We start from the raw sequence: 12,549 nt of genomic DNA, 5'->3' as shown, positions 1-12,549 counted from the left end.
GACTATGGATGCGTGTTTTTTCATTTAGGCTATTTTTCCCAGGGGTAATTGCATCGAACCAATAGTCCTAGAATAATAATAAACAAAGGTTCAAATAGGAATAAGATCCTTTTAATAGATAGTGATGATGATAACAGTGATAGAAATTCACAAAAATACCAGATATTTTGGTCACATATGCAGTGACCATCATCAGTAGTAAAACTAAACTAAAACAATTTATAACAATAGTTTATGTACAAAATCAAATAAAAACACTTATTGTTTAATTCTCTAATTCTTTTCAAAGCAAAGGCGGAACCTAGCCTAGGTCAATATATACCAAATCATATAATTGAGTTAGGACTAAAGTGAATACACCATTTGATGCCTTTTTTTATGCTGATTACAAATATAAGGTAAAATTCTACTTTAGTTACTTTTGGCTATCTTGGAAAGGGGTTGGGTTAGGAAAATAAAACTTTCAGGGATGGATCTACATGCTAAGGTATGTCCCGGGAAGGTACTTTGAAGTACTTACCTCCACTCCTCCCCCCTCTGTTTAATGGTAAATTATTGCACATTACTAGTTGTTTTAGCTCACATTTCATCCTATTTTACTATCATAATTATAAATCACTGCTTACCCTACACAACTTCAGCTTTTAACCTTGTTCATTAAAATATATTCCAAAATCCTATTTTCCTTTAACATTCATCCATTTAAACTTGTTTACTATATAACTGACCTGCTTAGGAAACCCGTTTGTGATGTCACAACTTTGCTTATCATAGAATGCAAATGCCATGGGATTGAAGAGTGTGTTGATAAGCCAAGCCATATTTGACAAGAGATAGCCTTGACCAGTAAAAAAAAATCAAAATTGTTTTTAGAGGACAATTTATGTTTTGAGATGTTTTTTTTTTTATAGGTCCACGGGCTCATACGGTTTATGTTGAGTTTATTGAAAAGCTAGCATAGACTTTCTGTAGTTACGGAATCGCCACCAAACATTTAGAAGTTCATAGATCTACCTTAGCCAGGGGGAACGGTGTGCTTGTGGTCGATTTCCAAGGGAAGAATTTTCCTTTGGGAGGGAAATTTCAGATGAGTGAATATTCTGGGGGAAATGTTACACTTGGGGGTATTGACAGAATTACTATATGAAATTCTGTTTAGTTGTTTTACATTCTCTTTGCCAAATTTTTTATATGGAGATGTTCTGGGGGCTTTTTCCTGTGCGTTTCATTTTCTGAGAAATAATTTCCATAGAAGAGAGTATTTATGGAGTGACCAAGAAACCGATATATAGAACCGCCTTAATCAAGTGACAAAATGTCAGGAACAACTTTTCTGGATGTATTGTTATCAGGAACTTTCACAGAGAGGGGGGAATCTCGGCGTGGAATAAATTGTCAGGAGGGACTTTTACGGGGGGATGTGCACTTTATGCTGGATGAAATTTCCACAGAGGAGTTCCGTGAGGGGGAGGGGTATATTTCATAGAGGATGAGCCAGATTTAGCAGGATTACTCAAAAAACAAACAGAAATTATGCCATATATGAAGGATTGCCCCTTCTCAATACCTTATTCTTTACGCTAAAGTTTGACTGTTTACTAAAATTGAAAAAAGAGGCTGTTTAATAATAATAGGAAGCTTTTTTAAAAGTGCTAACAGCTTTAGCTCAAAGAGCAAGGTAGTGAGGAGGGGCGACCCTTCATATCCGGAATAAATCTGCCAAAACTAATATGCAAATTGTGTTCTAATTTTTCATGCACTGTGAGCCAAAATAAAACCAGCATTAGTTGAAAAACGTTCAGAAATTAAATAAAAAACAAGTTTTATTAACTGAAAGTAAGGAGCGACGTTAAAACTTAAAATGAACAATAATTATTCCGTATATGAAAGGGGCTGTCCCCTCCTCAACCCCTAGCTCTTTAGGCTAAAGTAACGTAAAGAGCAAGGCGTGGAGGAAGTGACAGTCCCTTTCATATACGGTATAATTACTGTTCGTTTTAAGTTTTAATGTCGCTCCTTACTTTCAGTTAAAAACAAACTTGTTTTTATGACTTAATCTCATAAAGACGATACTTTTTTCAACATATGAAGAACCGTGTATATTGCAATTATATCTGTCTGGTTTATATGCAAAGTAACACAAGAGACGAAAATTGACGTACAAGAGAGTAGTGAAGAATTATGGTATACAAAGTAATATTTGGCAGGGATAGTCACTAGTGATAAATCATTAGGGGTGGCAACATGATTGGATGATTTTCGGAGATTTGGGTAACCACATTTTTTTTGCGGTGGCACATAGATTTCTGAGGAAATCCTCGAAAATTTGGGACTATTGCAAGCCCTGCTTGATTTCTAATCAGGAAAATCAAAATACTTACACCACACGAGAAAAGAAAAGCTTCGACTTTGGGGTTGACGCAATAAAGACTTGCCGCAAAATTAATTCAAAATCAACCAAACACCGCTTCCTCTTCCGGTGGCGCGCCAGCGACGTTGAGACACTTCAGCGGGGGTCAACCGAGGCTCTCGTTGGCGGCGTTTGAAGATGTTTTTGAAATCCCCCTTCCCCAAAACTCAAAATTTTCCAAAATTTTACTTTAGAAGCTTTTTTAAATATTTCTAAAGCGCTAAGCATATAGCGCTACAAACATCAGAATCATCTTTAGAGGACAAATTATATCATGGGAAGATGTTTTTGAAATCCCCCTTCCCCCAAAACTCAAAATTTTCTAAAATTTTACTTTAGAAGCTTTTTTAAATATTTATAAAGCGCTAAGACATAAAGTACTACAAACATCAGAATCAACTTTAGAGGACAAATTATGTTATGGGAAGATGTTCTTGAAATCCTCCATCCCCCCAAACTCAAAAATTTCTAAAATTCTACTTTAGAAGCTTAAGCACTAATAGATAGAGTGCTAAAAACATCAGAATCTACTTCAGAGGACACGTTATATCACGGGAAGAGGTTTTTAAAATCCCCCTTCCCCCCAAACTCAAAATTTTACAAAATTTTACTTTAGAAGCTTTTTAAATATTTCTAAAGCACTAATAGATAGAGCGCTACAAATATCAGAATCGACTTCAGAGGACAAATTATGTTATGGGAAGATGATTTTGAAATCCCACTTCCCCCCAAATTCAAAACTTTCCAAAATTCTACTTTAGAAGCTTTTTAAATATTTCTAAAGCTCTAAGAGATAGAGTGCTAAAAACATCAGAATCGACTTCAGAGGACAAGTTATATCACGGGAAGATGTTTTTTAAATCACCCTTCCACCCAAACTCAAAATTTACCAAAATTTTACTTTAAAAGATTTTTAAATATTTACAAAGAACTAATAGATAGAGCGCTACAAATATCAGAATCGAATTCAGAGGACAATTTATGTTATGGGAAGATGTTTTTTAAATCCCCCTTCCCCCCAAACTCAAAATTTTACTTTAGAAGCTTTTTTAAATATTTGTAAAGCGCTGAGACATAGAGCACTACAAACATCAGAATCAACTTTAGAGGACAAATTATGTTATGGGAAGATGTTTTTGAAATCCCCCTTCCCCCCAAACTCGAAATTTTCCAAAATTATACTTTAGAAACATTTTAAATATTTCTAAAGCACTAATATATAGAGAATCGACTTCAGAGGATAAATTATGTTATGGGAAGATGATTTTGAAATCCCCCTTCCCCCCAAACTCAAAACTTTCCAAAATTCTACTTTAGAAGCTTTTTAAAGTTTTCTAAAGCACTAATAGATAGAGCGCTAAAAACATCAGAATCGACTTCAGAGGACACGTTATATCACGGGAAGAGGTTTTTAAAATCCCCCTTCCCCCCAAATAAAAATACTGCCGTGGAAAATAAGGCTTTTCAAATTTCAAATTATCAACCAGATTTTAGAGTATGAAGGGGGAATGGGATGAATGGTAAGGGTTAACATTTTGAGTTGGGTAACCACATAAAACATATTCAAATAGCTTAATCCTATAATGTTGAAAAATTTTGCTTTTCTTTTTTACATACGCGATTTAAAATATGTAAAAAATGTTGGACCTTATATAAAAATTTTCTTTCAATGGTGCAAAGGTTAGCTGCAAGGGGATTTGATAGCAGGGGGAGGGGGAGGGCGGGAGCGGTAGTCAGCAACCTGCTCGCGGTGCCCCTGCTCACACTAATCTAAGCTGACCATTTCATTGCAACGTGTTGCACCGGAATATTACTCTAAAATCTTGTTGATAATTTGCCTGTCTAAAAAATTTGTCTGAGTTCCGTAAAAGGGGGAAACAACCCCTAAAAGTCAAAGATTTTAATAAAACTCATACCATCAAATTTGTGCTTCTTGGCGAATACCCGCCGGAAAATACCCCCCCCCCCGGGAAATACCCTCACGGAAAATCCCCCTCTCCCCAAACAAAAATACCCCCGTGGAAAATGAGGCTTTTCAAATGTCAAATTATCAACCAGATTTTAGAGTATGAAGGGGGAATGGGATGAATGGTAAGGGGGATTTCAAAATCATCTTCCCATAACATAATATGTCCTCTGAAGTCGATTCTGATATTTGTAGCGCTCTATCTATTAGTGCTTTATAAATATTTAAAAAGCTTCTAAAGTAGAATTTTTGAAAATTTTGAGTTTGGGGGGAAGGGGAATTTCAAGATCATGTTACCATAAAATAGTTTGTCCTCTGAAGTTGATTCTGATGTTTGTATTGCTCTATGTTTGATCGATTTAGAAATATATAAAAAACCTTCTAAAGTAAAATTTTGAGTTTGGGGGGAAGGGGGATTTCAGAAACATCTTCCCATGACATAACTTGTCCGCTAAAGTTGCTTCTGATGTTTGTAGCGCTCTATGTCTTAGCGCTTTAGAAATATTTAAAAAAGCTTCTAAAGTAAAATTTTGAGTTTGGGGCAAACGGGGATTTCAAACACATCTTCCCATGACATAAATTGTCCTCTTAAGTCGATTCTGATGTTTGTAGCGCTTTGTGTCTTACTTAGACCCCAGCACCATGCCGGCGCATCAACCAAACGCCGCCAACGAGAGGCTCGGTTGACCGCCACTGAAGTGTCACAACGTCGCTGGCGCGCCGCCGGAACAGGCAGTAGTGTTTGATTGAAATTGAATTAATTTTGCAGTAATTCTTCATTGCGTCAACCACAAAGTTAAAGCTTTTCTTTTCTCATGTTGTTTAATTATTTTAATTATCCTGATTAGAAATAAAGCAGGGCTTGCACTATTCCCAAATTTTCGGGGATTTCCCCAGAAATCTATGTGCCACCCCAGAAAAAATTGGGTACCCCAAATCCCCGAAAATCATCCAATCATGTTGCCACCCCTAGTGATTTATCACTAGCACAGTTTATATAATTATCCAGTATGATCATTCCCTATCTCACCCATTATAAAAACCCGGACCAAGTGCTTCGGAGAACGTTTTTGCGGATAGAAACATAAGCGGCATCAGACCTATTCACGGGTAGACAAGTCAGACGCGAAACAATCGGAAACAAGTGGAAACCCCCTATTACGAATAATGCACTTTGTAACCATTCCTCATTGATAGACCCAAACACACTGATCCACAAATGAAGAAAGAAGTGGGAGGAGCTTTTTGTTTGCACCGAGAACGAAGACCAGAAATGATCTGCGATAAGCTTACTGGATAATTATATAAACTGTGATCACTAGTGACTATACCTGCCAAGTATTACTTTGTATACCATAATTCTTCACTACTCTCTTGTACGTTAATTTTCGTCTCTTGTGTTACTTTGAACATAAACCAGACAGATATAATTGCAATATACACGGTTCTTCATATGCTGACAAAAGTATCGTCTTTATGAGATTAAGTAATAAAAACAAGTTTTTTTTTTAACTGAAAGTAAGGAGCGACATTAAAACTTAAAACAAACAGCAATTATACCGTATATGAAAGGGACTGGCCCCTCCTTCACGCCTTGCTCTTTACGTTACTTTAGTGTAAAGACCTAGGGGTTGAGGAGGGAACAGCCCCTTTCATATACGGAATAATTATTGTTCATTTTAAGTTTTAACGTCGCTCCTTACTCTCAGTTAATAAAACTTCTTTTTTATTTAATTTCTGAACGTTTTTCAGCTAATGCTGGATTGATTTTGGCTCCCACTACATGAAAAATTCAAACACAATTGGCATATTAGTTTTGGCAGATTTATTCCGGATATGAAGGGTCACCCCTCCTCAATACCTTGCTCTTTATGCTAAAGCTGTTAGCACTTTTAAAAAAGCTTCCTATTCTAATTAAAAAACCCCTTTTTTTCAATTTTAGTAAACAGTCAAACTTTAGCATAAAGAATAAGGTATTGAGGAGGGGCAATCCTTCATATGTGGCATAATTTCTGTTTGTTTTTTTAATAATGCTGCTAAATCTGGCTCACCCTCTATGAAATATACCCCTCCCCCCTCCCCCTCACGGAACTCCTCCGTGGAAATTTCATCCAACGTACAGTGCACCTCCCCCCCTCAAATTCCCTCCAGACAATTCTTTCCTCACTGAGAATCCCCCCTCTCTCTAAAATTGCTTGTGGACAATTCACCCTGAAAAATTCTCCTTAGCATTTTTTAATTGGAATAAGACTTTAATCTATATATCGATTGCTTGCCCTCTCCAGAAATGCCCCCTTCCTTGGAAATTATTTCCCAGAAAACAAAACGCACAGAAAAAAGCCTCCGAAACATCTCCAAATAAAAAATTTGGCAAAGAGAATGTAAAACAATTAAAAAGAATTTCATATAGTAATTCTCTCAAGACCCCACCGTGTAATATCTCTCCCAGGCCGTTCACTCATCAGAAATGTCTCTCATAAAGGAAAATTCTTCCCTGGAAAAGCCACCCCAAGCACAACGTCACCCCGGGGTAAGGTGTATCTATGCACTTCTCAATCTTTTATGGAGAGTCCGTAACTACACGAAGTCCATGCTAGTGCTTCAATAAACTCAACAGAAGCTTTATGAGCGCATGGACCTATGAAAATAAAAACATCTTCTCATAACATAATTTGTCCTCTAAAAACAATTTTGATTTTTTTTTACTGGTCTAGGCTATCTCTTGTCAAATCCTTTCCCTAATTAATACAGTTTAAATGGCTTGGCTTATCAACACACTCTTTCAACCCCAGGCATTTGCATGCTATGATAAGCAAAGTTGTGACATCACAAACAGGTTTCCTAAGCAGGTCAGTTATATAGTAAATAAGTTTAAAAGGATGAATGTTAACCCTAGAAAGGTAAGCTTCCCAAAAAGTTACGTAGATGGTAAGCTTTCGTAAAAATTACTACTTGCAGAAACATTGACTTTTAAAACTCATCACTTAAGTATATTTTAAAAGTAAGTGGGAATTATCAAAAACAAATCTTCAGATAATGTTTTACACAGCACAAAAGGTTACTTTCATTTCTTGGAGTCACATGGTATGCATGACTTCGCACGGTGCTCACCGCAGAACGGTTTTTTGCAGTGGTTGCAAAAATTGGTAGTCATTCGGCGAATGCACGCTGGGCAGAGGCTGAAGGTCGTTCTTCTCCCTTCCACAGACGTTCCTGAATGTATTTCACCTGTCACCTCCATTGTTTGACTGATATCGAGTCTGATCGAGTGCTGCAAAGTGGGGGCTTCTTAGCGAGTGGTCATATACGGCTGGGTCAACTCTTTGAACAGAACATTCATGAAATCCTTTCGTGAAAGTGGTCTTCCACCAGATTTCGAGATATTGAAGGAGTAGATGACATAACTGTTGATACACGCGATGTTGATCAACCCATAAAAAATGGACATGGGCCACCTGTTTGTCTTCTGAGCCGTTGACATTGAACTACACATTTGGTCAAATGTGTCTACACCGCCTTTGGTGTTATTGTAGTACTCAATGATCTCAGGCTTCTTGCTTGGATACGTGATACTGGTACCCTCTTGGCAAGTTGACAGAAGCTGAACCAATTTGATGGTTTAGCAGGATAAGACACTAGAGTCAGCTCCCAATCCAAACATAACATTGAGGTTCCTGTGATTCTCCCTTTGCTCACAAGTAGCTCTTCCGGAATTTCTCTCTTGTTTTTTCGTACTGTACCAACTGTAGTCAGTCGATACGGTTCTTTCAGTAGGTCTGCTGCAAACGGAATCGATGTAAAGAAGTTGTCAGTCATTACATATCTATTTGTCAGTTTGAAAAATTTTTGCTGCTCATTTGTAAAACAGAAAATAGCCAAATTTAGCATTTACATGAGCTATTTCCTCACAAAATTTGCTACGAAGCTTGTCAACAACGGTTAAAAACTCATCTAACCTCATTGTCCAAAGAAACTTACTAGTTAACAAGTTTTGGTAGAAAAATCCTGTTTCTGACATAGGAGAAAAAATTAAAAAGATTTTGAGCTTTCCTAAATTTTGAAGAGCACCCTTATGATACCTACAATTAGTTCAGATAATAAAACACTGGTGACGGCACTAGAACCGGATAAACATAATATTAACATATCGGGGAGGTCGCTTCGTACAATGCATCCGTTTACATGGCAACCATGAAAAAGTGTTTTTGCGTCGTAAAATTTACGAAAGCTTACCCTTCTAGGGTTAAAGGAAAATAGGATTTTGGAATATATTTTAATGAACAAGGTTAAAAGCTGAAGTTGTGTAAGGCAAGCAGTGATTTATAATTATGATAGTAATATAGGATGAAATGTGAGCTAAAACAACTAGTAATGTGCAGTAATTTACCATTATATAGAGGGGGGGAGGAGTGGAGGTAGGTACTTCAAAGTACCTTCCCAGGACATACCTTAGCATGTAGATCCATCCCTGAAAGTTTTATTTTCCTAACCCAACCCCTTTCCAAAATAGCCAAAAGTTACTAAAGTAGAATTTTACCTTTGGAAATTTTGAGATGACAATTTTGTTCCAACCAGTTTAAAGTTCAGGAAATAATACCTTTAAGCAGGACACTCCCCAAATAGTCTTCAGGGCAAGGGTTATAAGTTGTGCCCTAGGGGCATATAAGGTTTTTATTGAAATCTTTGTCGTAGAAACTTGAAAAAGGGCTCATTTGATTGGAAATTCAAAAGCCTAGTGCCCTTTTTAATAGTCGAAAGTGATTTGAGGGCAGCTAACCCCCCTTTCGCGCCCACGTTTTCCCCAAACACATCTAATCAAAATTTTGAGATAGCCATTTTGTTTCACGCAGTTTAAAGTTCACGAAATTATACCTTTGAGCAGGACACTCCCTCCACAGTCTTCAGCGTGCAGGTTTTAAGTTATGCTCTAAGGGAAAGTAAGTTTTTTTGAAATGGTTTTCGTAAAAGCTTTAAATAGGGCACATTCGATCGGAAATTCAACTGGCTAGATTACTCTATAATTGCCGAAAGTGATTTGAGGGCACCTAACCCCCCTCTCACGCCCACCTTTTCCCCAAACACATTCAATCAATATTTTTAGATAGTCATTTTATTCAACGTAGTTGAAAGTTTTGGAAATTAGGTCTTTATGGATGACAACCCCTCCCCCCCCCCCTCACAACCCTCAGTGCAAGGGTTGTAAGTTATGCCCTGGGGGCATGTAAGGTTTTATAGAAAACGATGTTGTTAAAACATCAAGAAGGGCTCATTCAATTGGAAATTGAACAGGCTAGTGCCCTTTTAAGAGTTGAAATTGATTGAAGGGCAACTAACCCCTCTCATGTCCACCATTTCCCCAAATATCCAATCAAAATTTTAAGATTCCCATTTTGTTCAACGTTGTTGAAAATTCTGGAAATTAGGTCTTTTAGGATGATAACCCCCTCAGAGCCGTCAGTGCAAGGGTTGTAAGTTATGCCCTGGGGGCACATAAGGTTTATATAGAGAGTTGTTGTAGAAATTTCTAAAAGGGCTCAACTGTTTGGAAATTGAAATTACCCTTTTTAATAGTCGAAAGCGAGTGGAGAGTAATTGACCCCCCTCTCACGGCCACCTTTTCCCCCAAACTCATTCAATCAAAGTTTAGAGTTTGCCATTTTGTTCAACGTAGTTGAAAGCTGCAAATTATGTATTTAAGGATGACAAACCCCCCAGAGCCCCCAGGACAAAGGTTGTAAGTTATGCCTTGGGGGCATGTAAGGTTTTTATAGATATATTTGTCGTAAAAACTTCAAAAGGGGCTGATTCAATTGGAAATTGAGAGAGCTATTGCCCTTTTTAATTTTCGAAAGTGATTGGAGGGTAACTAACCACCCTCTTACGTGCACCATTACCACAAACACCATTCATCCAATCAAAATTTTCAGATAGCCATTTTTTCTATGTAGTAGAAAGTTCTGGAAATTAGGTCTTTGAGGATGGCAACCCCAGCCCTCAGGGCAAGGGCTGTAAGTTATGCCCTGGGGGCATATAAGCTTTTTATTGAAAGCGTTGTTATAGAAACTTCTGAAGAGCTCATTTCATCGGAAATTGAAAGGGCTAGTGCCTTTTTTAATAGTTGAAAGTGATTGGAGAGCGACTAACGCCCCTCTCACGCCCACCATTTCCCCAAACACATCCAATAAAATTTGTTGATAGCCATATTTTTCAACGTAGTTGAATGATCGATGTGGGTACATTGTATTATTTTTTGTTTTGTTGTTGTTGTATAGACCAGGGCACTTCGTATCAAGGTGTTGTCGTAGGAACTTCGAAAAGGGCCCATTCGATTGAAAATAAGGGCGGATTCCCTTTTTAATAGTCAAAAGTGATTGAAGGGCAACCATTCTTCCTCCCATGCCCACCCTCCCATTTGCCTCTATGTTTAAAAACTAAATGATGCCTTAATATTAAATCAAAATGCACTGTGTTAATGCTAATTACCAATAAAGCTTCTCAGCAGTATCCCAAGAACGATTGAGGGTATTAGGTTCAAACTTTCGGGGCTACTTCTGCTCTTAATATTTAATCAAGTCAAAATAGCGCAAGTGTATCCAAGCTATCACAGAAAATTAGCAGATTTTTTTGCGAATGGTATCAAGTTTTTCATTTCAAAACCCCTATGCCTTCCCAAGGAAAGAACATATTTTGCACTATACTGCAAAAATTACAAATGAATGTGTATTGTCAATACTGATATTTAGTAACCAAAATGTTGATATTATTTGTTTTATTTAAAGTTATAAAAGTAAAAACATTTATATTTTTTTCAGTACAGTGCAAATTATGTTCTGGCCTTGGGAAGGCATAGGGGTTCTGAGCCCAACTTATGTTAATTTCTGTTCGTTTTGAGTCTGACTCGGTTATTTATTGTAATTTCTGTTCGTTTTGGGTTTCATTTATTTATCGATGTTATTTTACGGTAGTTTCACGCTTTGTAGATTATTTTATTTTATTTTTGGTTTAATGGAGTTCTTTACTTTTCTTTGAAAATTTTATTTTGTGGAAAACGTTTTTTCAATTAATAAAAGAATCGGCGAACTAGAATTCTGAAATTACGTAGTGCAATTGTTTCGAAACTATTTTATTTTCTAATACAGTCTTGACACTGTAATTGAACATACACGGTGTAGGACTTAAATGTGTGGGATTACGTGATACACAGCACTAAGTCCGTCATTTTTGAATGTCTTCTTCTTTGATTGATAAAGTGCTAGCAATTTTCCAATTCGTTTTGCGTGTGTTCTTACTATAAAATGATAAAAAATATGCCATATCAATGAACTTCCAGGTCAAGACCTGACGTTTTTGCTGCGATATCAACTTACTGATAAAAAGTATTAACGAGATTATTTGCCGCATTGGAGCCGCCACTTATTACGAAGTTACGTGAATTGGATTCAAGTCTGAACCAAAGAAATAATCAGTGCATACGAGTGGTCCAATTATACAGGATTGGCCCTGTATAGAAAGACAATTATTGTTTCTTCTCGTTAATGGAGACTCGAACGGATCTTCACCAAAAGGTTTTGGCAGTCGAATCTAATCAGTGGCGTATTTTTTTCAAAATTTTAGGGAGGGGGACAAAGTTGGAGCCGATTTTCCCAAGTCAAGTGAAAATGAAAGTGAAAAATGAGCTATATCTTACCGTAAATGCAAAGGTATAATAAAGAAAATAGGCCATCATGTAGGACTGTCTTAATTTTCACAAGATTTTTGAAAATTCTAAATGAGTCATACAGTACCATAAAGGCAAAGATATACTAAAGAAAACCCATATGTTTCTATGGATGCTTGAAATATGTAGGCCTATCTTAGTTTGATAATATTTTTGAAGATTACGTCCCTGGTCCTAATCTAGTTTTGTCATTAGCCGGGAACCCTAATTGGCAAAAGAGGAAAGCAAGTGCCATAATTATTATCACTGAGTTGGCTCTTTATTTGTGTTTACTATATCTGCGGTCCGAACCCGTGGCCTTGAAATTTTGGCCTTTTAAAAGAAAGCCTTAAACGATCCAGCAATTTGCCTTCTTGTCCTCTGAATTCAGATATCGCTAATGTTTCCCCGAAGAGACTCACTTATTTCAATTTGATCTTTAGCTGCCTTAGTTGTGAACGCTCGCACTAATTATCG

The sequence above is a fragment of the Artemia sp. Qi Xiang Cuo genome, chromosome 6 (assembly GCF_049724085.1).
Source record: "Artemia sp. Qi Xiang Cuo chromosome 6, ASM4972408v1, whole genome shotgun sequence".
In the NCBI taxonomy this organism is placed as follows: Eukaryota; Metazoa; Arthropoda; class Branchiopoda; order Anostraca; family Artemiidae; genus Artemia; species Artemia sp. Qi Xiang Cuo.
The sequence above is the reverse complement of the archived record's forward strand: the minus strand, read 5'-3'. Positions refer to the sequence as shown.